At 36.8% G+C, this 27401-nt stretch overlaps 1 protein-coding gene across 1 annotated transcript in view; it reads right to left on the reverse strand.

Annotated features, from left to right (window-relative positions):
- Positions 1-7033: 7033 nt before the first annotated feature.
- The window catches only part of LOC136330708 (uncharacterized), a 62222-nt gene continuing 41854 nt past the window's right edge, over positions 7034-27401 (reverse strand). The window contains exons 13-15 of the mRNA XM_066267917.1: positions 25081-25287; positions 15770-15810; positions 7034-9955 (exon numbers count right to left, since the gene is read on the reverse strand). The gene's annotated coding sequence lies outside the window, so the exon portion shown is untranslated. The remainder of the gene's footprint in view (positions 9956-15769; positions 15811-25080; positions 25288-27401) is intronic.

The following is a 27401-nucleotide window of genomic DNA, read 5'->3' on the forward strand; positions in this document are numbered from 1 at the left end:
AGGAAAAGAGCAAATATGAAAACAGAAGTTTTAAAGATAGATATCTCAGAAGAAAACAGCTTTGCTCTCCTGAGGTTAGGATCCCAGAGAAAGCAGCAGCCCCAAAAGAAAATTAATATGAGATATTGAAAATGAGAGTCAGAGAAGGACTGAAATTAACTTTCCACACATATCTGGCCAACTAAAAGGAAGACCCAAGATGCCTGACCAAGCCGTGGCACAGTGGATAGAGCATCATACTGGGATGTGGAGGACCCAGGTTGAAATCTCAAGGTTGCCGGCTTGAGCACAGGTTTATCTGGTTTGAGCAGGGCTCATCAGCTTGGGCCCAAGGTTGCTGACTTGAGCACAGTCTGCTGTGTCCCGCCTTCCCAGTCAGTGCACATATGAGAAAGCAATCAATGAGTGACTAGGGTGCTGCATAAAGAGTTGATGCTTCTCATCTCTCTCCCTTTCTGTCTGTCTGTCCCTCTCTGTCACTGTCACCAAAATAATAATAATAAATAAATAAATAAATAAATAAATAAATAAAAATAAAAGGAAGACCCAAGAAAGCCCAGCAAAAACAAAAGGCCAGGTAAAACAAAAACTGGCTGCAACTTTAAATGTGATTCCAAAACCACAAGATCAATCATTAGTGGTTGTAAGGCTCATAGGTTCAAGATATTTTATCACAACTCCTGCCAAAGCCCAGGCTGACTACCAAGCTATGCAGATACAAGAGCAACCCCCAGGAAGCCATGCAAAACAAATTAAACAAAAAACAATATATAAATAGAAAAGAGACATCGATGGCAACACACTGCACAGAAGACAGATTTCATACTTTAAGTCTAAGCAAGCTACTAAAAAATAGCCACAACGCATAGAAAAATAAAGCAGAATTCAGGGTCACTACATTACCTTAGATGTCAAGTTGTGGAAACGTTCAAAGGAACAAGCAATTGTAACCAAACCTCAGGAGTAAAAATCATCAGTCAATAATCAACTGAGCCCAAACACTGAAGGTAATAGACAAAGATTTCAAAGCAGCTAGTATAAATATTTCCAAGAATAAAAGGAATCTTTCAAAGCATAACATACAGAAAAGTCTCAAGAGAAAACTAAAAATGATAACTCATAAAGATGAAAAGTACAATATCCATAGTAAAAATTTCATTACATATCTGGGCTCAATAACAGGCTTGAGTAAACTTGTAGATAGATAATATAAAAGTATCCAATCTAAAAGAGGAAAATAGACCAAAAAGGGGACCACATCAAGAATTCCAACACAAATGTAATGAGTCAGGAGTAAGAAATATAAAGAATAGCCAAAAATGTTCCAAACTTTATGAAATACATTAATCTGAAGATTCCAAAAGTTAGAAAAACTTCAAATATGATAAATGCAAAGTGAACCAAACCTAAAGATATCAGTCAAAGAGCTGAAAGACAAAGAAAGACATGCAAAGAAAATCTTGAAAACAAGAGAAAAGCAATTCTTGACTTACAGAGTAATAATACCATTAACATCTTTTTTTTCTTTTTCTTTCTTTTCTAAGTCAGAGGAGGGGAAATAGTGAGACAGTCTCCTGCATGCACCCCAATTGGGATCCACCCGGAAAACCCATTGAATTGGGCCGATGCACAATTCAACCGCATTATCCTCAGCACCCAGGGCCAATGCTCAAACTAATCGAGCCACTGGCTGTGAGAGATTAAAAGAGTGAGGAGAGAGAGAGAGGGGGAATAAGAAGCAGATGGTCAATTCTCATGTGTGCCTTGGACCAGGGACTGAACCTGGGCCAATGCTCTATCCACCAAGCCAACCAGACAAAGCCACTATAAACATCTGACTTTATCAGAAACAGTGGAGGCCAGAAAGCAATTGAATAATATTGTTAAAGAATTGAAAGAGGATTATAAATCAAGATTTTTATATCCATCAAAACTCTTCTTCAAAATGAAGACAAAATAAAATATCACCAGATAAACAAAAATTAAGAGGTTGTCACTAGCATATTTATACCACAAAAAATACTATTTGGAATCCATCAGGCTGGAAAGAATTGAAACTAGACTGTAACTCAAATCCACAGGAAGGAAATGAGAAGCACTAGAAATGATAAACATGAGGGAAGACATAAAAACTATTTTCTCTTAATTTGTTTAAAAGAAGCATAAGATTGTTTAAAGCAATAATCACTTTAAACATATAAATAGAACAATATAGCAATAACAGTACAAAGTAAGGAATGGATCTATAGTGGAGCAAAGTTGCTATATTTTAAGAAAATTAATACAGTATTACCCAGAAGTGTCTCGTAAAAAAGACATACAATTGTTACAGCAACCAAAAAAACTTTTTTTAAATACATTAAAAATACTAGTTAATGAAAAAGGCTAGGTAAAAAACATAACAAAAAAGACATGACATGGTTATAAAATAAATAGAAAATGGCCAACCTATATCCAACCATATCATTACTTACATTAAATATAAATGGACTAAGCATTCCAATAAAAAGGCACATATTGTCAGAATGGATAAAACACAAAACCCAACTATATGCTGTCTAAAACAAGCATTTTGATTCAAAGACACAACAAGTTAAAAAGTATATGGAGGGGAAAAGATGAATTATAAAAACAGTACTCATAAGAGAAGTGGAATGGCTATGTTGACATGGGAAAAGGTGGAGAAAGCTCTCAGATGAAGAATATTACTAGACACAAAAATAAACATTTTATATGATAAAGGGTCAATTGTCACAGGGAATCATGACAATTATAAATATCTATGTACCTAACAAATACATGAAGCAAAAACTAATATATTAAAAGAAATGGAACATTCAACAATTTCAGTTGAAGATTTCAATATTTATTCCTCAGAAACTCATTTTTTTAAAACTGAGTTAGTAAGGATATAGAAGCTTTGAACAACATACTACCCAAAACTTGATGTAACTGACAAAGAACACTCCATTCAAAAATAGTACAACACACATTCTCTTCAAGCACAGAGGGAACATTCTCAAGGACAGATTAGTTATTAGTCCAGAGAAGGGCACACTAAGGCTCACAGGCCAAATCAGGTCCAGCCTTTCCTGTATGGCCTGCAAATTAAGAATTGGTTAGTATTTTTAAAAATCATATATCAAAAGCTAAGAGAATATTAAGAATGTGTTTAAGCCAACATGTTAAGACAACTTAAGTCAAATTCCTAGACAAATATTAATTATCAAAACTGATTAAAGAGGAAACAGAGAAACTAAATATGTATCAAGGATATCAAGTAAAGAAACTGGATTAGTAATTTGAAATCTTCTACAATTCAAAGTCTATGAAACAATGTTAAAACAATAAATTAAAAATAAATAAAAATTCAGGCTCAGCTGGTTTCAATAGTGGATTCTTTCAAGGAGAATAATACAAACCTCATACAAACTCTTTAGAAAACAGAGGAGAAAACATTTCACAGCTCTTTTTAAGAGACCAACATTACCCTGTTACCAAATATGTAAGACAAAGACATCATAAACAAAATATCACCAGAAAATCACACACTGGGTACAGAGATGTATTAGAAGAGGCAACAAGGGTCATTCCCAAGTTTTTGGCTTAGAAAACTAGTGATTACACAATAAGAAAAAGCTTTTAAAAAGAGGTATGGATCAGGGTTTCCTATGTAGCAAAGCAGCTCCCTCACTGCAGTCTATTGAAAATCAGCCTTAGACACATGGGTTTGGAAAAAAAACTAAAAAAAACTAAAAAAAAAAAAAAACTAAAAAAAAGAAGAAGAAGAAGAAGTAGAGGTATGGAAATTGCTGAGATGATTTCAATTTTAGATATGTGAATTTGAGATGCCTCTAAGTCATTCTAGAAGAGATGTTAAAGAGGCAGTTCTTTTAAACAAAACTGTACTTAAGCGAGATTAAATAAGGTAATGTAATGTCTTATTATGAAATAATGACCTACCTGACATGATTTTATGTACCTAAATAGCTTCCTGGCCATTATGTTGTTTTAAATTTTCTAATAAAGTAATATAGTTAGCATTTCATATTTTAGAGATTTGTGATTTTAAATGAGTTGTTAGTACATAATGTTTTATATAGTTTGAAAGTCTAACCATGTCCATGTCTTACTTTGTCACAATAATTATAAAAGTTGAATTGGTGAAAAAACATCTTAGCTAAATAACCTTGACCTGTAAATTTTTCATTTGCAAAAATAAATACTGAATATCCCTTCAATCTTTAAAATTAAGTGTTTACTTAAGTCTCCCAAACACTAACACAATATTCCTGAGAGCAGAAACCATCTAATGCTACCTCTTACAGAGCAGAAACTGAAGCATGAGCTCAGTGAGCCATGATTCTATCATTTCATATCAAAAACTATAAAATGTTAGAACCTAAAGGTCCTTAAGATAGCCACTTCAATAAATTGTGCTGGGAAAACTGAACACTCACATACAAAAGAATAAAATCGGACCCCTATCTTACACAAAAATCAACTCAAAACAGAGTAGATTCAAACTTAAGACCTTAAATCCACATTAACCTGGAGTGCTGAGGTTGCTGGTTCAAAACCCTGGGCTTGACTGGTCAAGGCACATGCAAAAACCAAGCAATGAGCAACTAAAGTGAAGCAGCTATACTTCTCGACCCTGCTCCATTAAAATCAATCAATAAATTTTTTTTAAAAAAAGAGACCTTAAACTCTAAAACTTCTAGAAGAAAATGATTGAGTAAGCTTCTTGACATCAGACTCGACAATGATTTTAAATAAACAAGTAGGATGGCATCAAACTACAAAATTTCTGCACAGCAAAGGAAGCCATCAACAAAATGAAAAGGCAACTTATGAATAAAAATGGAAAAAAATATTTGTAAATCATATATTAGATAACAGGTTAATATCTAAAATGTACAGTATAAAAACTTTACATAACTCAGTAGCAAAAATGCAAATATAATTAAAGATGGGCAAAAGAACTGAATATTTTCCCAAAGATATACAACTGACCATCAAGGACAGGAAAAGGTGCTCAACATTGCTAATCATCACAAATCCAAACACCACAATTCACTATCACCTCACATCTGTTAGAATAGCTCTCATCAAAAAGAGATAACACATGGCAAGGTGAGGAAATGGGGAAAATGAGCCCTTGTGAACTGTTCATGGGAATGTAAGTTGATGCAGCCACTATGGAACATAGTATAGAGGTTTCTCAAAAACTTAAAAACAAACTACCATGTGATCCAGCAATTTCACTTCTGGGTATGTAGCCAAAGAAAATGAAAACAGAATATCAAAGAGAGACCTGCACTTCCATACTCATGACAGCATTATTCACAATAACTACAATATGTAAACAACCTACATGTTCATCAACAGATAAAGAAAGAAAAAGTGATACATGCCATTTGCAAAAAACATAGATAGATCTTTAGGACATTATGCTAAGTGAAATAAGCCACACAAAGACAATTACTCCACGGTTTCACTTAACATGTGGAAACTAAAATTAAAAAATGTCAAGCTCACAAAAACAGAGTGGAGGCTGCCAAGGACTGGAGGATGGAGAAAACAGAGAAGTTGGTACAAGGGTACAAAGTTTCTGCTATAACATAAATAAGATCTGAGGATCTAAAGTATAACATGGCAGCTTGACCAGTGCTGGTACAGTAGATAGAGCATCAACCAGAAACACTGAGGTGCCTGGTTGGAAACCTTGAGGTCACCAGCTTTAGCACAGGATCAACAATATGACCCCAAAATTGCTGGCTTGAGCCCAAGGTTGCTGGCTCAACATAAGCACCCCAGTCAAGGCACATATGAGTAGCAATCAATGAACAACTAAAGTGAAGCAATTATGAGTTGATGCTTCTCATACCTCTCCTTCCTCTCTCTGTCCTTCCCATTATCTCTCTCTAAAAAAAAATTTTAAATTAAAACTTAAATGTGCTTAGCAATATAGATATAAAAATATAAAAGGTGATGGATGCTTTAATTGAATTGATGAAATTCTTTCACAATGAATATGTTTATTAAATTATGATGTAAACTTATTACTGATTTAGAGAAGAGGGAGGGGAAGGAGAAAAGAGGGAGGAGGAGAGAGAGGGTGAAGAGAGAGAGGGGGTAGAAGGAAGAGGGTGACGAGAGGAAGAAGGGAGATAGAGAGACTCGTTGTTCCACTTACTTTTATTTGTTGATTTCTGTATAAGCCCTGACTAGAGATTGAACCCACAACCTTGACATTATCAGAATGATGCTCCAACTAAATGATCCACCCACCAGAGCTAAACTTTAAATATCTTAAAACTTTGTCAATTATACATCAATTAAACTGAAAAGAAAGGGGGAAACCTCAATATCTCCACAAACCTGAACTTAAATAAAGAAAACTATAATTAAGCCATCTTTAATTTTTACATAAACTACTAAAAGAATCTCCTACCACCTGCATATCAATGGGTAGTTGTAACAAGCAGCTGAACTTCTACCCCTACTCAGCAATAACAAAAAGGAATAGGTGGTAGGAGGTGGGGCAAGTCATCACTCTGCTTTCTCTCCCCTTCTCTGGTATGCTAGGGTCTCCAAGGGAGCTGAGATCTCACCACTCTCCTGCAGCAGAAAGCCGGCAGGAGTAATTCCAATGCTTCTTCATGTGGTGTCAGCGGGACTCCATGGAATTGAGCTTATATGCAACAAAACTGTATAAGTTAAAATCCCATTTTCGTTGAGAAAAACCATGGAGGAGATAAAATTCCATCTCATCCATTTGTAGCAAGGCAGTGAAAGTAAGCACTCCACTTTTTCTGGGATAACGTCAGCAGGGCCCAATGAGAAGCTGAACATATACACCCACCTGGCCAATATGTCTTCGGCAGGAAGACTGTTTACTAAAAAAAAGATTAAACAGAATTTCAGGGTCCAGTCCCAAGGGGAATCCAGGGGTCCCACAGGAAGAGACAGCGTCGGCACGAAATGAGTGACAGAACCAATTCTTTTGCATTCACTGCCAGGCATCTCCGAAAATGTCTAGTATAGCTTTATTTTATACATACACACTAAGTTACAATCACATGGTATACAGAATACATTGATTAATAATTGTTTTTCTTTCAGTGTGGTTACATATTTCTAGGCAATGGTTAGTATATTTCTATAAGCTATAATCAGGTGGTAAGTCATTCTAAGTACAGTTATACAATAACTTGAGCTGCAACAACAATATTGGCGCAAGCTTCTAAAAGGTCAGTATTGATTAATAACTCTATTTTATCTAAGAGTCTATTGTCTACTCAAATTTTATTTGTCTACTAGTTAAGTTCTAACTTTATTTTTCTCAGTGTTCCACCACCTGCAGGTCAGGTATGCAAGAAGAAAAAAAAGTTTCTCTACTCTACCACATCAAAAAACTAGAGAGGTAAAGTAATGGTTTAAGTGAAGGCTGAAAGGTGTCTTTGTGTATAGTTACTGTTTTCTACCTATTCATAAGTCATAATCTATTCTTTCTAACATAATTTATAGGAGGGAAATTTTTTACAGACTTAACTCTTTTGGGGGAATATTATAGCCAGCCTACTTTGCTATGAGCCCAGGCAAAGAGGCTTTATAGGCTTTTCTGTGGAACTCACACCCTCTGTCTCATTTTTAGAGAAATTACTACAAATCTGCAGGGAAACCACACTGCTATTATTCCTGTGTCATAAATGATAGCACACACACCCAGAAAGGGGGAAATAAAAAACCAAATTAATTCAAAAAGTTAAAGGGAGAAGTATCATTGTGCCTCTTCTTTCTGTGACTGTGGCAACCAGTGGTATTGATCTTCTTTGCTGTGACTATGTCAACCAGCAGCTGTTGATTGGCTTCTGACATCTCCCTCTTTTTTTTTAATTGAAGCTTTTGTATTTGCACCGCTGTTTCCCAGAGATGACTGGAAGGACAAGAAGAGCCATAATTATTACAACTCTTATTATGTCTATATCGGTAACCAAAGAGGTCAGGCTATGTATAGAAAACATATTTTAAGATTTTCAACAAATTGATCAGCTACTTCTGAGGCAGAGACTAAAGAGCCTGAATGTTCTAAATTTTGTATTTTTGATGTAATTTTTTCAAATTTAAACTAATGTTACTATTATTCCATACATCTAATAAATGATTCTGTATATTATTTCATGCTATGATAGACTGATTGTATTCTAGAGGAATGACACATATTTACTTGAACTCTGCATGGCATCTAAGACATTCTAATCTTCATAGCTAACAGCTCATTTTCTGTGAATAAAGCATTCACTTTCATTTCTAACTTTCTATCTATAGTCTCTTGTATTGCTAAAGCAAAAGATATATTATGAGATAAGCTATTTATATGATTAGCAGTGTGAATTGATTGAGCTAAAGCAGTGGTAGAAGCAGCTACAGATTCTATAATAGCAATAAGAGCAGTAATTTCTAAAATTAATTCTGCAATAAATTGCTTTTCTTGATGGCGAGCAAGCGCTTCAGAAGCAGCCTGTAATGCAGGCAACCCTGGGTCATCATATCAAGGCTGAGACAGACTAACAGGTAACATCACATTAGGTGGCTGCTGTAAAATAAACATGACTTGAGCTTTGATATCATAAGATAGACAGTTTGTTAAAACACAGTGAGAGCAGGAAATGCTAAACACAGAATTATAAGTGATAACAGAAAGATTACTGTCTATTGTAGCAGTCAAGAGTACATAAGGATTCTGTATACAAGCCTGAACAAAAAATATTTTGAACAAGATAAGGGTGAGGTCTAACCATATGCTCAGGTGCAGCAGCTGCAATTAGCTATCAAAGCTTTGTTTGATATCTGGTGGTTGATTCATTTTGATGTCAGCTGTGCAGGTATTCATCCAGTAGTTTGTCAGCATGTGATACATTTATTTAAAGGATTCTATTTATTTGTTCAATTATGTACATATTTCATTTTCTGCACTAGCATTCTATAATCATGAGAAAAATAAGGACTAGACCAATCTTGTATAGTAAAATTAACAGCACATGCTTTATAATTCATATAATTGGAATATGCACATTCTTGTCATGGGGGGAAACCAAGTCTATTATTCACAGACCACCAGTAAGGCTCTTGAGCTTCCTTTCTTGGAGGATAAAGTTTACATGGGTAAAATCTCTTAGGGGCAATGCAACAGGATTATACTCATGGGAGTCAGGGCTTTCAGGCATTAAAATTGTGAGGAACCATAAGTTTCTTGTAATGTGTCCAGGTTTATTACTTTTAGGAGAGTCAGTCAAAATAGTCTTAAGTGTATTAGGAAAACATCAGAAAATTTAAGAGTATTATTAAACATAAAACATATAGGTATATTATTTGTTTTTTCATGGAATGAGAAATTTGAATTAGTTTTATGTATAATAAAAGTACTAGATGATTCTTTCAAGAATTTAGTATGATTATTAAATACAGGTATATCATCTCCTCCCCAAGTAACAGGCTTAACTAATGGTGGATTTGGAATATAAGCCCAATAAGATTTGTTTTGTCCAATAGCCCCAACAGTAAGTATTTGAATTGAAATTACAGCTAGCATAGCAACAAACATAGTAGTAGGGTTATGATGTATATTTTGTTGATTACAAATTAAATCAGCCCTCTCAGATAGTGCCTTCAACTGGCTCCAAGTTGGTGGGTTGACAGTTCGAGTAGAGTGAGCCAGCCATTGACCATGAGAGGGAGGTTGTCTAGCTTCCTGTAGTGACAGTCATTGCATCGCTCGAGTAACAGGATTATATGGAGAGTTTCTTGATGGGCTTTGCTGGAAAGTCACCAGTGACGAGGGTGGCACAGGAGTCTCCTCTGGGCTGGATGAATAAGAAGAAGGATAAAGATGAGGAAGGGGCAGCGGTGGAAGCCAAGGCCTCTGGTGAGACATGGTGAATCAGCCGATCTGGGATTCAGAGAGGAGAGTCAGCGTCCTGTGGAAATATACAAGCACACCCTCTCCCCTGGGTTAGAATTACATCTGGCCCCTTCCATTGACTTAATAAATTCTTCCACTTTGTCATTGTTTTAGACTTATCCAGATTTGGATCCCAATGTCTCAACATGCGAGTGTGGCCTTGACAGTCTGAATTAAGATTGTTAATAACAAACAAAGCACGATTTAAAAGCTGATGTGGGGAATTATATTTTAACTCACCTTCCTGTAGTTTTTGAATCTGCATTTTCAGGATCTGATGAGTCCTCTCTACTATACCTTGTCTCTGGATTGTAAGGGATGCCAGTAACATGCAAAATGTCAAAGGTGTTACAAGACCTTTTAAAGGCAGCTGGTATTATATATGCATGGGGCATTATCGGTTTTAATGGCCTTTGGCATGCCTAGAATAGCAAAGTAGTGGAAAAGATGTTGTACTACATTCTTGAAGGCCTCCCCAGTTTGTGCAGTACAAGCAACAACATTTGAAAAGATATTAACACAAACATGCACATAGCAAAGTTTGCCAAAAGATGGAATATGACAGACATCCATCTGCCAAAGGTCATTGGGTTGGAGTCCTCGTGGGTTAACTCCAAAACTATGATTAGGAAAGTGAGTATGGCAAGTGTCACAGCTATGCACGATAGCTCAAGAGGCTTTATAAAATAATTGAATCTGCTATTGGAGGGCAGATGCATTCAAGCATGCAAAAGCTTAGCTTCCTCGATTGTTGTGAACACTAAGTTTTGCTGTGTAAGTAAATTAGGAAGACGATTTCCTTCCTGTAGTGGTCCTGAAATAGAAGTGTAAGAGCAAATGTGGCCGATAAAGAAAGGGAGTGTTTTGGATGAATTTGCCCTTGTAGGCTGTTTCAAAGTGAAAAAATGGTGGTTTGATGATGTGGCAAGGAAGCGGTTTCAATGAGAGGAAACATCTTAACTATATACTGTGAATCAGTGAACAAATTAAAGGGAACATGTTTCAATTTCTGAAATGCTGTTATGACAGCAATAATTTCTGTTTTCTGTGCTGATTTCTCCTGAGTTTCAGTGATAACATGCTCATTCCCTATGATTGTTACAGCTTTATCGTTAGATGAGCTATCAGTAAAAACCAGTGCAGCTGGTGGCGGCAGTGGATTTCTAAAAGTCTTAGTGGGAAAAATTATTGATTGTCTTTTTAGAAATTGCAGCAATATGTGAGCAGGAAGATGAAATAAAACCTGCCCTGCAAAATTACTAAAAGCAATTTGCCATTCCGAATTTAGCTGTAATAATGCTTAAAATTGATTCTTATTATAAGGAACAATTACTTCCATCATTTCTTTATCAAACAACTTTCTGCTGTGCTTTCTTTAATTATAAGAGTAACCACCAAATCAGTATAGACATAATAACTTTCTTGTGAGAAACAGGCTAGTGAAGCCACTCTAGAGGGCCATTCTGCCACAAACATCCGGTAGGAGTGTGTTTAGTGGCTAAAATCACAAGCTGCCATGGTTTCTCTATTTTAATTCTGACTAAATGTTGGTTATTAATTAATTCTTCTATTTTTCTAAGAGCTTTTGCAGCTTCTTCTGTGAGCTCTCGAGAAGTTGTATTAGCATTTTCTCTCAAAATATCAAAAAATGGCTTCAGCTCTGCTGTAGTTAATTTCAGAGTCTAGTCCAATTAATGTCTTCTAATAATTTCTGATAGTCATTTAGTTTTAAAATAATTTTTTCTTAATTGAAACTTCTGAGGACTGTCAATGTATGTAGACAGGATACACCCTAAGTAATTAAAAGGTGGCTGTACTTGAATTTTTTCCAGGGATATTTTTAATCCAAAATTCTGTAAAGACTGAGTTGTTTCTTGTAAAATATTATGTAATTTTTGTCAATCAGGCAGAGCAAGTAAAATGTCATCCATATAGCGAATTAAGTAAAGGTCAGGATATTTTATTCTTATTGGTTCTAAAGCCTGATTCACAAATTTTTGACAAAACGTGGGACTGTTTTTTATTCCCTGGGGCAATATCTTCCACTGATACCTCTCATAAGGTTGTTTAAATTTTTCTGATGGCAAACTAAATGCAAACCTTTGACAATTCTGTGTAGCCAATGGTATAGTAAAAAAGCAGTCCTGTAAATCTATAACAATTGCACTATAGTCATGAGGTACTGCGACTGGTGAGGGGAGTCCAGGTTGTAGTGACTCCATATTCTCCATAGTGGCATTTATACCCCTAAGGTCCTGTAATAGCCTCCATTTTCCTGATTTCTTTATAATAACAAAAAGAAGAGTATTCCATGGACTATTAGAAGCTTCTATATGTCCATCCTGTAACTGTTGCATAACTAAGTCTCTGGATGCCTTAATTTTTTTCTGAATTCAGTGGCCAATGTTCTATCCATACTGGGTTGTTGGATTTCCAGTTAATGGGGTCAGCAACTAATAACTAAGTGGTTCCAACTATAAATTTCTATATTCTATACCATGTCTCTCTTGATTTTTCAGCATCTGAACTGGATAAACTTGGCCCTGCTGTTTCATTTCTAACCCTCGATTAGGGTCAAAACTCATCTGTAACATTTGTGTAGTTACTTTTGACTCTGGGCTATACAGAAAAACACCCATCTGTTCTAAAATGTCTCTACCCCAGAGAGATAATGATATACTTGAAATTACATAGGGACAGAAAGTTTCTGGTTATTGTCTTCATCCTGCCAGGTTAATATTTGAGAAATTTTAGCAACATTTGAAGCCTGGCCAAGTCCAACTAATGAGGTTGGAGTTGGCTGAGTCGGCCAGGCTCGAGACCAATCTTTGCTAGCAATACAGGAGACATCTGCCCCAGTATCTAAAAGCCCCTCAATTTCTTTTTCAGAGATTTTTTAATTCTTTAATGGCCAGATTTTCTTAATTTCTTGTATTCAAAATACAAAATCACTGTAGCCAAAAAGCACCCTCTCCTCATTTTTGTTCAGATACAGGCTTTCCAACCGGACAGTAAGGCAATAGTAAAAGCTGAAAACTCTTTGGCTTTTGGATAAATCTCAAGCGTTTTAATTGGGGGAGCAATCATTATTTTTATCTCCCCTTCATAGTCCAAATCAATTATTTCTGGCATAAAATATATTCCTTTTAAAGACGTTGAACTTCTGCCAATTAATAATCCAACCATTCCTTTAGGAAGGGGACCTTTAATTCCTGTTGGTAATGTAACCACAGGACTGTCAGGTGTTGATATTGCTGAAGTGGTGGAACACAGTTCCAGTCCTGCGCTGCCTGGGTTGCCCTGGTGATGTCTGTGGTGGACCAGAGTTGGCAAATGAATTCAAGCTGGCCCCATTTGTTACTGGGGCATGGTGCTGGCCCCCTTGCTAGTTTTCCTGATTGCTACTTTTATTACTTGCCAGATTTTGATTTTGTGGGGGCTGCCATTCCGTCCCTAAATTTGGTCCTAATGGCTGTACATTTTTGCAAAATTTAGAACGGCACTGCTTTGCCCAATGTAGTCTCTTTTGACAGCGTGGACACAGTCTTAGTTAATGGGACATTATTATTGGCATTATTAATTATGGGGACTGTGCCTTGCACTCCAGGGCCTGCTTGCCTACTCTTGTTAGGGCATTGTCGGCTAAAGTGGGCCATTTGGTTACAAGTAAAACAATAGGGGTTCCCTTAGAGCAGGGATTGGGAACCTATGGCTCGCGAGCCAGATGTGGCTCTTTTGATGGTTGTTGCATCTGGCTCACAAATTTTTAATAAAAAAATAACATTAAAAATATAAAACATTCTCATGTATTACACTTCATTTCCTACTGCTCATGTTCATGGTTTCAGATGGCTGGAGCCAATCACAGCTGTCCTCCGGGACAACACCAAATTGTTATTGGATAATGTGTAATGTACACGGGTTGTTGTATGGTTCTCATGGAATTACATTTTAAAATTCATGGCATTCATGGCTCCCTCAGCCAGAAAGATTCCTAACCCTGCCTTAGAGGAAGCCTCATTGTTAGAGGGCATTTTTTCTTAATACATAGTTTTAATAAAGTGAGGATACATTTCTCCTTTCAGAGCTGCAGTAATAGTCACTCCCTGAATAAAGGCAGGATTTACATCCTGACAGGCTTTGATCAAATTCTCTATTGTTCCTTCTCTCCTTACTGACCATAACATGGCCTGGCAGGTGGAATTAGCATTTTCATAAGCCAATTTCTTAATTAAGATATCTTCTGCTGTCTCATTTGAAATAACTCTTCTGACCATCTAAATCAACCGAGCAACAAAATCCTCATAAGGTTCATCACCTTTCTATTTTTACTTCCACTACAGCATCTCCACTAGACAGAGCACGTAACCTTCTCCAAGCTTCCAAGCTGACATAGAACCACTCACCTGCATCAAAGCTGGTTTAGTTTTTGTTTTTTTTAATTATATTTTTTTAGATTTTATTTATTCATTTTAGAGAGAAGAGACAGAAAGGGAGAGAGAGAGAGAGAAAGGGGGAGGAGCAGAAAGCATCAACTCCAATATGTACCTTGACTAGGCAAGCCCAGGGTTTTGAACTGGTGACCTCAGCATTCCAGGTCAACGCTTTACCCATTGCACCACCACAGGTCAGGCCTGGTTTAGTTTTAACTGTTTACAAACATTAGCAAAATCTCCTTCCCCTGTGATTATTTCTCTAATTACAGGGTTATGAGACTTCCAATTTTTAACTGCCTGTTGTTTAGCTTGCTCCTCATATTCAGCTCTCCAAAGGAGATAATTTCCTCCAGATAAACAGGCTTTAGCTACCTGTTCCCAATCAGAAGGAGTCATCCAATTATGAGAAACTGTTTCCACCAGGACATAGTATAAGGAGAGGTGGGTCCATATTGACTACAAACCATTTTTAGCTCTTTCAATAATTTATAAGGAAGTGACTCCCATGTAGGAACCCCCTCATCATCAAATTCACCAGCTGTCACCACAAGAAAACAAGATGCCAGATCAGTTTCCCCTTCATCACAAGAAGCTTGAATTGCCTTCTGCAACCCTGTTAACCCTGATGATTTTTTCTTTTTATTAACATCTGGTGATTGTACTGGCAAAGGCAAAGGCATTCTAATAACCTTATTTTTATTCTTTTTATCAGTCTTTGAGAAATGTAATATGGGCAAGACTGTTTTTGAACCTCAATTGTCATTGTTTCTCTATTATATTTGGCTGCCTCATCTTTTAATGCAGCCTCATCAGATGGTGATAAATGGTCTTTATCATCCTGATGTTTACTTAATTTTAAAGAGGCCATTCCATAATCTGCACTATCTTGAGACTGCCTTCTATTTCTAATTAATGGAGTCTCTTCTTTTCGAGGAGCTGTTGCTTTTGAAAATTTATGTGCCTCATGTTCTGGATTTAAGGCATCTTTAATCAAGCTCCATAATGCAAATGTATCAACTGGGACCTTTTCTGGCCCATGTAGCTCCTAATAGAGTTTTAAATTTTCTCCAACCTTACCCATGTCTCGAGACTCAGAGTTCCTTTTTCTGAAAACCATGGAGAACATTCTTGTACAACATGCAGAAAATGAGCTACTTGTTAAGGGGAAACACTAATTCCTTTCAGAGAAAGTGTATGCTAAATAATTCCTATAAAGTCTTCTTTCTTTAAACTCAGTATGTCCCATGACTTCTCAAAATCTCAAGTTCTGTTACTTTCCACCTATCCTCAACCTGTCTTCCTTACCGTGGGGTCTGCAGCACCCTGAGTGGAGTCCTATCCATCCATCGACAATGAGGGGGTTTACCTGCGGGTTCTTGTTTGAGTGCAAAATACCAGGGTCCAGCCCTGGAGGGAATCCAGGGGTCCCACAGGAAGAGACAGCATCAGCATGAAACAAGTGAGAGAGCCAAATTCTTTAGTATTCACTGCCAGGCATCTTCGCTAATGGCTAGTATAGCTTTATTTTTACACACACACACTAAGTAAGTTACAATCACATGGTATACAGAATATATTGTTTAATAATTGTTTTTCTTTCACCATGGTTACATATTTCTAGGCAATGGTTAGTACATTTCTATAAGCTATAAATCAGGTGGTAAGTCATTCTAAGTACAATTATACAATAACTTGAGCAGCAACAATATTGGTGCAAGCTTTTAAAAGGTTAGTATTGATTAATAACTATTTTATCTAAGGGTCTATTGTCTACTCAAATTTCATTTGTCTACTATATTCATTTACTAGTTAAGTTCTAACTATATTTTTCTCAGAGTGTTCCACTACCTGCAGGTCAGGTATGCAAGAAGAAAGAAAAGTTTCTCTGCTCTACTACATGAAAAGGCTAGGGAGGTAAAGTAATGGATTAAGTGAAGGCTGAAAGGTGCTTTTGTGTCTAGTTTCCTACCTATTCATAATTCACAATCTATTTTTTCTAACATGATTTATTGGAGGGAATTTTTCTATGGACTTAACCCTTTTCAGGGGATATCACAGCCAGCCTCCTATGTCTATGAGCCCAGGCAAAGGGGCTTTATAGGCTTTTCTGTGTAACTCACACCCTCTGTCTCATTTTTAGAGAAATTACTATGACTCTGCAGGGAAAGCACGGTGCTATTATCTCTTTGCCATAACTGATAACATACACCCAGAAAAGGGGAGACAAAAAACAAATTAGTTCAAAAAGTTAAAGAAGGAAGTATCATTGTGCCTCCTCTTTCTGTGACTGTGTCAACCAGTGGTTGTTGATCTTCTTTGCTGCAACTATGTCAACTAGCAGCTGTTGATCGGCTTCTGACACAGAATCTCAACTATCAGAATATAATATCCAAAATGTCCACAACATTCAAAAATCACTGTCAAACAAAAGACCAGAAAAGTAATTAAATGAGAAAAGACTATTGTTCTAAGAACACATAGTAAAAAAAAATTATTCAACAAAATCTACTAAATATTGGGTTTTAGAAAAATTTCTGTGGGACTGAAGCCACAACCTACCCCCCACTGAGTCATCATTATGAACACAACACTCCAGGTAGATATGGCCAAAAAAGCCTCCCCCACCAGCTCCACATTTCCAACAAGCAGCAGGCCACCAGCACTTCTCCCACACAGCACTGGATTGCAAAAGCCAATAAATCCAAGGCAGTGTGTCCAAGGAATCAAAGCTCCCTCCCTCCATGTAGTCACAACACATAGGGCGCAGTTGTCCTTTTGTCCAGGCACAAAAGGACAAAAATGCTGGGGGTAACTGGCTCACTTGCTTATAGGGCAGCGGTCCCATGCCTAAGGAGAAGCAAGCCATTAAGACTAGAGGCTCCTGTACCATGAGCTTTGGGTGTTGAGGATGGCTCCGTGGAGCCTCCACCTCAGGAAATAAAAATAGCTTAGTTGCAAGCATGGCCCCGGATGGCCAGAGCATCGGTCCCAGACAGAGCTTGACCAGTGAATCTCAGTCCAAGCACGTGCTGGAGTCTGTCTTTTTATCTCCTCTCTCTTACTTGAAAAAGAAGAAAAAAAAGTAAATTTAATGTGATGACATTGATCAACAAGAGCACACAGAGTTTCAGTGAACTTGTTTTTTCTTTCTTCTTTTTCAAGTAAGAGGAGAGGAGATAGAAAGACTCCCACATGTGCTCCAACTGGGATCTATTCATCAACCCCCATCTGGGGCCAATGCTCTGTCCATCTGGGGCCATTCTTGCAACTGAGCTATTTTTAATTCCTGAGGCAAAGGCTCCATGAAACTGTCCTCAGTTCCCCAGAATGAGACTCTTAAACAGATAGAACCATGGCTGCAGGAGTGCATGAGGGGAAGAAAGAGAGAGAGAGAAAGAGAAAAGGGCAGAGGGGTGGAAAAGCACATGGTCACTTCTCCTGTGTTCCCTGACCAGGAATTAAACCTGGGACATGTACACCCTGGCCTGATGGTCTACCACAGAGAAAACTGGTCAGTGTCTTGTTCAATATTTCTATTGCCCTTAAGCTACTGACTGCACAGTGGGCTCACCACCTAAAGTCAAATTATTTTTCATCATCATATCTTTGTCCTCCATTTCTCCCTTTGACCCACCCTTTCCCCCAAGTAACCATTTTATTCTTATCTATGTCCATGAGTCTCAGTTTTATATCCCACCTATGTGAGATATATATTTCTTTCTCCTTATGCCCCTACCTCAAGGACCTCTTGCTCTAATAACCATTTTATATTTATTTCTATCCATAAGCCTTAGTTTTATATCCCACTTAATCATATAGTTCTTAGCTTTTTCTGATTCATTTATTTCACATACAATAGTATAATGTTCTCAATGTTCATCCATTTCTTTAAAAAACAACAAAAAATTATCAAATTTGTACAAAACTACAAAGGACCCCCAAATAGTTAAAGCAGTCCTGAGATAAAGGTGAAGGTATTATACTACCTCACTGCTAAGTATACTACAGAACCAGGATAATCAAAACAGCATAATACTGGCAAAATAAATAAATGAGAAAGTAACTCAGTAATTAAACACAGAATAGTAGAGCAGAATCAAAAGCCCAGATATATGGGCAAATACATATCTTTTTACAAAATAGTTTAAGAAACACAATAAAGGGGGGGAGAGCCTCTTGAATTAACAGTGTTAGATTATTTTAAAGCCACATGCAAAACATGATACTTGACTACAGTTTCTCACTGTGCATAAAAATTTATTTAAAATAAATCAAAGATTTAAATATAGGATCTGAAACAATAAAATACAGAGAAAAATACATAGGTTCTAAATATCTAAGCCTCGGCCATAAAGAACTTTTTAAAATATGATCCCAAAGGGAAGGGAGGTAAGTGCAAAAATAAATGCCTAGAACATTATCAAACCTAAAAGCTTCTGCACAGCTAAAAAAAACTGACAACAATAAAAGGCAACCTACCAAAAAAAAGATGATACTCAGAAACAATAGCTCTGAAAGTGGTTAATATTCAAAATATATAAAGACCTCACAAGGCTCAACAACAAACAATTTAATTAAAAAATAGGGAGAGAACCTAAACAGACACTTCTCTCATGAAGACATACAAACAACAAAGAGATGCACAAAAAGATGCCACTTCACACTTGATAGATTGGCTGTTATCAACAAGAGAGGTAATAAAAGGTTTGGAGTGGTTGTGGAGGAAATAGGACCCTGTTTCACAGTTGGTGAAAATGTAAACGAGGTCTGACTTGTGGTGGTGCAGTGAAGAAAGTGTCGACCTGGAACACTGAGGTCGCCGGTTGAAAACACTGGTCAAGGCACATATGAGAGTTGATGCTTCCTCCTCCCTTCTTCTCTCTCTCTCTCTCTCTCTCTCTCTCTTCTCTCTAAAATAAAATCTTATTTAAAAAAGAAAATGTAAACTGGTATATCCATTATGAAAGACAGTATGGTGTTTTCTCAAAATGTAAGTATAGAGTTGCCATATGCCCTAGTTGTTGGTTTTTGGTAAATGTCTGTTGTCATGTGAAGGAAATTCTTTTGTAGTTCTAGTTTATTGACTGTTTTTAGCACAAAAAAACCATTTACTCCTCTTTCTTCCACCCCCTTCCTTTGGTATCCACTTAACTTCAGTCTATGTTAATCTAAGTATCTCTACCACATATGTGTGCAATCATATAGTCCTTAACTTTCTCTGACTGCCTTATTTTGCTTCTTAAAATACAGTGTGTCTGTAAAGTCATGGTGCACTTTTGACCAGTCACAGGAGAGCAGCAAAAGATAATAGAAATGTGAAATCTGCACCAAATAAAAGGAAAACTCTCCCAGTTTCATACCTATTCAGTGCAGTTCGATGTAGGCTCACGCACAGATTTTTTAGGGCTCCTTAGGTAGCTATCCCGTATAGCCTCTACAGACTTGGCACAGACTGATGGCCTACCATTACAAGGTTTCTCCACCAAACTGCTGGTTTTCTTCAACTGCTTATCCCACTGAGTAATGTTATTCCTATGTGGTGGTGCTTCGTTATAAACGTGCTGATATTCATGTTGCACTTTGGTCATGGATTCAAATTTAGCGAGCCACAGAACACACTGAACTTTCCTCTGTACCATCCACATCTCGACTGGCATGGCCGTGGGCTGCTCCGCTGTGTACATGGTGTTATGTCATCATCTGCGCATGTGCACATGCTACCACATCATCCTACAGGAACTGGGAGGGTTTTCCTTTTATTTGATGCAGATTTCACATTTCTATCATCTTTTGTTGCTTTCCTGTGACTGGTCAAAAGTGCACCATGACTTTACGAACACACTGTAGCCTCTTGGTTTATTCATGTTGTTTATTGCATATGCATAAGTATAGCTCATTAGTATTTAATCATACATAGGTATTACATCTTTTTTGTTCAATGTTTTATTAAGGGACTCTTTGGCCTGACCAGGCAGTGGTGTAATGAATAGAGCATCAGACTGGGATGCGGAGGACTCAGGTTCAAGACCACCAGGTCGCCAGCTTGAGCGCAGGATAATCTGGTTTGAGCAATGCTCACCAGCTTGGACCCAAGGTCGCTGGTTTGAGCAAGGGGTTACTCGGTCTGCTGAAGGCCCATGGTCAAGGCACATATGAGAAAGCAATCAATGAACAACTAAGGTGTCAAAACGAAAAACTGATGATTGATGCGTTCCTGTCTGTCTTTCCCTATCTATCCCTTTCTCTGACTCTCTCTCTGTAAAAAAAAAAAAAAGAGAGAGAGAGAGAGAGAGAGACTCTTTGGTTGTTTCCATGTATTGGCCACCATTAAAAATGCTATTAATACTTTAAACATGGATGTGCATTTGTTTGCATATAAATTACTTTTCAGTATATCTTTAGATGGTCATGTGCTTTTCTCCCTTCATTCTATTAACACAGTAAATTATATTAATAGGTTTTTATATGTGAGCCATGCTTGCAGTTTGGGGTGTGGTGGAATACATGGGGGTAGAATGGACTGTCTTCATTGTGCCCAGAGTGGTGGCAACATAGGGCAGTAGGAAGAGAGGGTATTTGTGGAGAGTGGTTTCCAGGTGAATAGTTCACATGCTATAAAGATGCATACATGAAACCTATGTGTTCCTATGAAACAAGGTCACCCCATTACATTTAATTTCTACATAAAAAGGGATAAAGCATAAATATTTTTAACATATTAGAATGGTTAGACCTTGTATTAACTCCTAGAACAATTATTATCTTTAAGTAGAATACAGGCCATTTTAGGCCTTTCTGAGCCTACCACTAAGAAACAGCTCTGAACATTTCTAGAATTAAGTGGATATTGCCAGTTATAGAATATAAAATATAAAAAAATGCCCAGCCTCTCTATAACGCTTTAAAGTAATGTGATCAACAAGGGTCAACTAGTTTAAGTTAGGAAAGAGAATAATAGAGGGCTTTTGAAGAACTAAAAGAAGCTCTCACCAGCCCTAAGCTGACAAAAGTTAGAAAAGCTCTTCCAATGACATATTACAGAAAAAGAGGGAATAGCATTAGGCATCTTAACTCAGACCTTGGTTCTGATACCGGAGTCCAAAAGTTAGAAATTTCCTTCAGTAATGGTAGCTTTTTAGTTTTAATAAATAGATTATGGAAGAGTTAAGAAACAGTTCATCTGCTTGCTATTCTCTGCTAATGGGTCCCTGGCAAATTAGCTCTGGGTTTTGTTACTTTGGGGAAATTTCTGTTTTTACCTGAGATAATATTGTATCCTGTCACAGGAGATTTGTATTCAGCTACAAAGGTGAGAAGACCCCCATGAAAGAGTAATGGTTCATGCTATGTGCACTTTGCATCCTTCCACTACCAATATGTAAATCATCCTAAGTTAGGCATGATGTAAGGTGCCCTGGTAATTCATAGAGCCTTTGCAAAATGACAACATAAGATGCTTAGTAAATAGGTGCTATTTCCTAGATGTTCCTGAAATGGCAGCAGAGAAGAGCATTTACTGAATGTATGCATTGGAGTGTGTGCAATGTTCCCACCCAGAGAGTATGAGTCTTGTCTTATCAACTCTGGATTCTCTAAGTGTTTGTAATTATCTTTTTTTGTGAGAGTACAGAACTCTGACATATTGTATCTGGACCTTGTGATTGTGAGGATGTGTCCCACTTGAGAAAGGAGGAAGTCCTATCTTGTCTGGTTTGAGTTCTCTGAGTATGTAGCCTGGTTCTCTTATGTTAGAGTTGGGGACCTTTTCACATCAGCTCAGGGTCCTTGTAGTGAGATGTGGACCCATCTGAGATTATGGTTTACTTCTACACCATCTTTTGGTCATGTACCTGTGCAAAGGTGTCCACACTGAGTCATTTGGGGGTCCTGTGATGTTAGCTCTCATTCATCACAGATAGTGACATAAATAAAAGCTGTAGTGACTGGACATCCCTCTTTTTTAGGCATGACCCTTTCCACCATACACATGAAAAAGTGTGGCATGCAATCACTGAAGTTTTTATTTCTGAGCGTTGGGAAAAGGGTCCTGTCATATCAGCACTGGATTGATATGTGATTATCACATCTTTTGTTCTTAGGATTGAGAAAATTGTTCCTACAGTAATCAAGGACCTCTTTGAAAACATAGAAATCAGTAACATAATTTTAAAAAACATAGTATCTTTGCTTTATAGGCAGAAAAAATTTATAATATCCTATCTGGTGCTACTCAGTATAAAAAAAGTTTGTCTTTTTAACAAAGTAAAATAGAACCAAATTTGCATCTATATCAGGTTACTGTTCATGTTTGTAACTCTATAATTAATTAAATTAATTTTAATCTTACTGAGCTTAACTATATATAAAATTTTTACTTTTATTTCTCCTCATAAATCTTCTACCACTTTCTCTTTTATAGTCACCTTTTGTCCTTTTTAAAAACATCTTTATTATTCTGAAACAACAATCCTTACTTTAAGACAAAACTAATTCCCTTTCTCTCAAAAACTTATCCCAGTATATCATACATTTTAATTCAACCAGAACATATCTTTGTTTTATTTTATATAGAGCTCATTTAGTTATTGATTTTTCTGTAGTTTTACTGATATATATTAGTATTCTAAACCTTTAAGACAATTTTAATTCTGGTAAAAACCAAAATTAAGTAATTGTACCTGTTATGCCAGTATTCTTTACATTAATATTCATAAACAAATTCAATCTAGTTGTTGGTTGAGCTGTATTTACTGGTAGCATGATTATTTTTGTTTTGTTTTGTTTTGTTTTTTAATTTTTTTAAAATTTTTATTTTATTTATTCATTTTTTTAGAGAGGAGAGAGAGAGAGAGAGAGAGAGGAGAGAGAGACAGAGAGAGAGAAGGGAGGAGGAGCTGGAAGCATCAACTCCCATATGTGCCTTGACCAGGCAAGCCCAGGGTTTTGAACCGGCGACCTCAGCATTTCAGGTTGACACTTTATCCACTGCACCACCACAGGTCAGGCCAGCACGATTATTTTTAATATTTCACAAGACATATTTACTAATTGTTGCATATATGCTTAGTTCTTTTGTAATATAAAGCAAAGAATAAATAAACTTATAATTCTAATTCTCACACAAACTCTCACTGCCTTACACCACAAAAAAAATCTTTTAAAAAACCCACAATGGTACATACCAGAACATTTCTCTGCTGGTCCACTGTATACTGACTCTGTTCTTACCTTTTTCTCTCAGTTCCATGGCAATGCCTCCCAGGTGGCTTCTGGAGCAATTTAAATTGCCTCAGCATGACCAGAAGAAGCAGACACTGTCTCAGGTGCATTTTCTGATAAGGTAAATCTTATCCTAAATGTGCACCAGAATAAAAATGTGCACGTGCCATGTGGGTCAGAGAGGCAGCTCAGGTACCCTATGCCTGCTTAAGGGGCAGATTAGCCTCCACCTCACTCAGTTTAGTGGCTGACTCCTTCTAGCGGTTCCTGCTTAAATCCATTAAATTGGTGAAACATCAAGCTGAACTGGAGCAACACATACCATGATTTCTAAAGAAGTCAAAACACAATTGGAAAAACTAAACCTCAGAAAATGAAGTGTTAGAGTATTCAAATAACTCCCCACTAAAAATGAGCATTTAAAAAATGCTCCATGTCACAAATCAGTAGAGAAATGCAGATTAAAACCACTATGAGACATTACTTCACACCTGTCAGAAGGGCTTTCACTAACAAATCAATGAACAACCGGAGATGGTGAGGGTGTGGTGGAAGGGATCCCTCCAACATTGCCTACATAAAACTTTTTATTTTCTGCTCCCCTTTTCAGACTTTCTCAATTCCACTTTAGCATATATGGCAGCAACACAGAAAGACTATAAACACATTTATGCACTGCTAAAATCTGGAAGACATCCTTGGTCCTACCACAGTCCTGTGACATGAGTTTTCATACTTTGTATTTTTTATTTTTATTTTTTGCATAATCCAGACAAACAAGAAAGGTAATTTAGTAAGTTTTTCAGGGTAAATCCAGTTGAACTCTCAGCCAAACCCAATTGTTCATCAGCAAATGTCCATTTTCTGATACCACTACCAACTTATTAAAGTTGGAAGTCCTGGTAATTAGAATCATCAGCAGCTGATGCTGTTTAACTTTACTCACAATTCCTTTCACCAAGGGAAAGTAAACACACAAACTTCTTCCACTATGCAGCACACTGTCCTGTTGCCCATCCAACTTCACTCACACCAATTCTTCACTCCCTGTGAATCATTCTCCATTCTGTCCTCAAATCAGACAAATTCTCCATTCCCTAAATATCTATTCTTACTTTATGTAAAGTCTGCCTTACACCCTTACCCATTTATTTCTAGATGAACACCCCCCAAATCTTACACACAAACATCATAGGTTCAATCCTCTCTATTCCCAACCTCTTCAGAACATCTCACAAAAGGGTCCAGTCATCCTTCAAAAGACATGCCACAACCATTTTCCTCTTTACCCCTGATCACTCCATCACCAACCTGTCATTAACAAAGCCCCACTTCCACGTCTGCTTTAATAACACCATTTACCTGGCCCAGTCTCAGCCCTTGTTTATACTTTTCTCCATGCCCCACTCTCACAGTTGCCACCACCCCTGACACTCCTCAAACATACTGCTCTTTTACCTGGCTGAGTTTCAATCACTTCCCAGTCTTGAGAATCTCAGGCTGGAATTTGCCACCACAATCCTTCCACTTTTCTTTCCCAAGCTCTTGTGGCACTCAAGCCATTTCATAGAATCCCCCTTCTCACTTCTGCTGTCTCACTGCTGCCATGTTGAAAGAGTTCATCAGCATCAGCTGCAGTCAATCCTTTTATCTGTGCCTTCAGCACTTAATAGGGTGGGAAGAAAATAAAATAAAGGTCAGGTGTGTTGAGAGCATTAAACCTGATGGATGGTTCAACTGGATTTCTCTTCCTTCCTTTCTTTCTTTTTTTTTTTTCTTTCTTTCTTTCTTCCTTTCCTTTTCTTTAATTCCTATACTTTTCTTCCTTTCTCTTAGAAAGAGGCAGTGATGTTAAAATAGGGAACAACGTTAAGCTGTTTCTGTATATTCCCTTACTGGGGATCAAACCAACAACCTCTGCAATTTTGTATGAGATTCTAACAATTCCAGCTATTTGTCCTGTTCTTAATTATTTATTTTTTATTTATTTTTTAAATAAAGACAGAAAGAGAAAGGAAGAGAGAAGGGAGGGGTAAGCAATTTTTTTGTGCCACTTATTCATTAATTGGTTGCTTCCGCTTTATTGCCCTGACAGGAGATCAAACTGGCAAACTTCTAATTTCAGAACAATGCTGTAACCCACAGAGATGTAGGACAAACTGGCGCATTAGACTTGCTCCCTGGTTTCCTGACTGCAATTTGCTCCCTGGTTTCCTGACTGCAAACACTTTGCACCATTATTGCACTAGCACAGGGTTTCCCAACCTTTTTTGTGCCATGCCTCACCATAACGTTTCTAAAATTTTTATGTCCCCCCCTATGTAACATACATAATTTTTAACATTAAAAAATTGATTTGTTCACTTAATAAACATAAATGATAGGTTCTAGGAAGAAATCACTATGAAATTGTTAACAAAACACAGTAAGTAAAATTTCAAAACATATAATGAAAAACAAAAATTTAAATTCCAAATAATTTTAATACAGATTCTTCTATATTAATTTATTATTTTAATTTAGTGTGATCCTTGCACTTGATGCTTGCTGCACAGAGATTTTATATTAGGTTCCAATTTTGTTAGCTTTAGTCTCAAGTCTCTACGTTGTGTTATATCCAGCCGATTTCTTTTTTTTTTTTTTACCAGTAAATCATTTACAGCACTAAATCCACATTCAGCTAAAAATGAAGATGGAAACGGTAGCAATAGTTTTCTTGCACATTTGGTTGAATTTGGGTATTTGATTTCTGTTTCCTCACAAAGCCATGCCATCGCTCCTTTGAGATTAAATAAAGCTTTAACTGACTCATCATTTTGCAATTCTGAGAGTTCTTCTTGATACTGCATATTTGATATATCAGACAAATCCACTAACATTGGCTGCATCATCCATGTTGGGAAATCAATTTGTTTTAAATCAGAAAATCTTTCTTTTAAATCAGCCGATAGAATATTCAAATGATTGACAATAACAAGTAAAGCGGTATCACTTACTTCACATTTTTGGAGCCAATGAAACTGTTTAAAGTTTTTGTTGTTAATATGTTTCTGACATAACTCAATATTGGTAATGAAACCAAATATCTTTGCTTTTGCATTGACAAGAGTTTTATTTGTTCCTTCAAGTTGCTTATTTAATATATTTAGTTTTTCAAAGATATCGGCTAAATAACTCACAAATGCTTTACCATCTATTGTTAACAGATACTTCATTTCAGGTTTGTCGCTTAAAAAAATCACTAAGAGTATCAAACAGTTCCATAAATCTTTTCAAACAGTTTCCTTTAGATAGCCATCTTACTTCAGTATGAAGTAAATGTCTCACATGGTCTTCATTTTGTTCTTCACAAAATAGCTTGAAAAGACACTCACATTTGGCACTAGCTTTAATAGCATTAACACACTTTATTACTGTATGTAATACTTCATTCAGAACAGGCGAGATGTTTTTAGCTACCAAGTTTTCCCTATGAATAACACAATGCACAAGAATAAGTTCTGGATTCGCATCTTTCATCAATTTTAAGCAGCCATTTTTCTTGCCCATCATATTGGGAGCACCATCTGCAGCACAAGATGTTATATTTTTCAGTGGTATATCATTGACATCTAAGTAGTTTTTTAGCTTATTATATATATCTTTGGAGGTAGTGGTGCTTTCTAATCTTTTACAGAACAACATTTCTTCAGCAAAATGTCCTTTATCAATATATCTTACTTAAGTTATCAATACTGCCTCACTGTCTCTCAAAGTTGATTCATCCATTTGCAAGGAGA

This window comes from Saccopteryx bilineata, chromosome 3 (assembly GCF_036850765.1).
Source record: "Saccopteryx bilineata isolate mSacBil1 chromosome 3, mSacBil1_pri_phased_curated, whole genome shotgun sequence".
In the NCBI taxonomy this organism is placed as follows: domain Eukaryota; kingdom Metazoa; phylum Chordata; class Mammalia; order Chiroptera; family Emballonuridae; genus Saccopteryx; species Saccopteryx bilineata.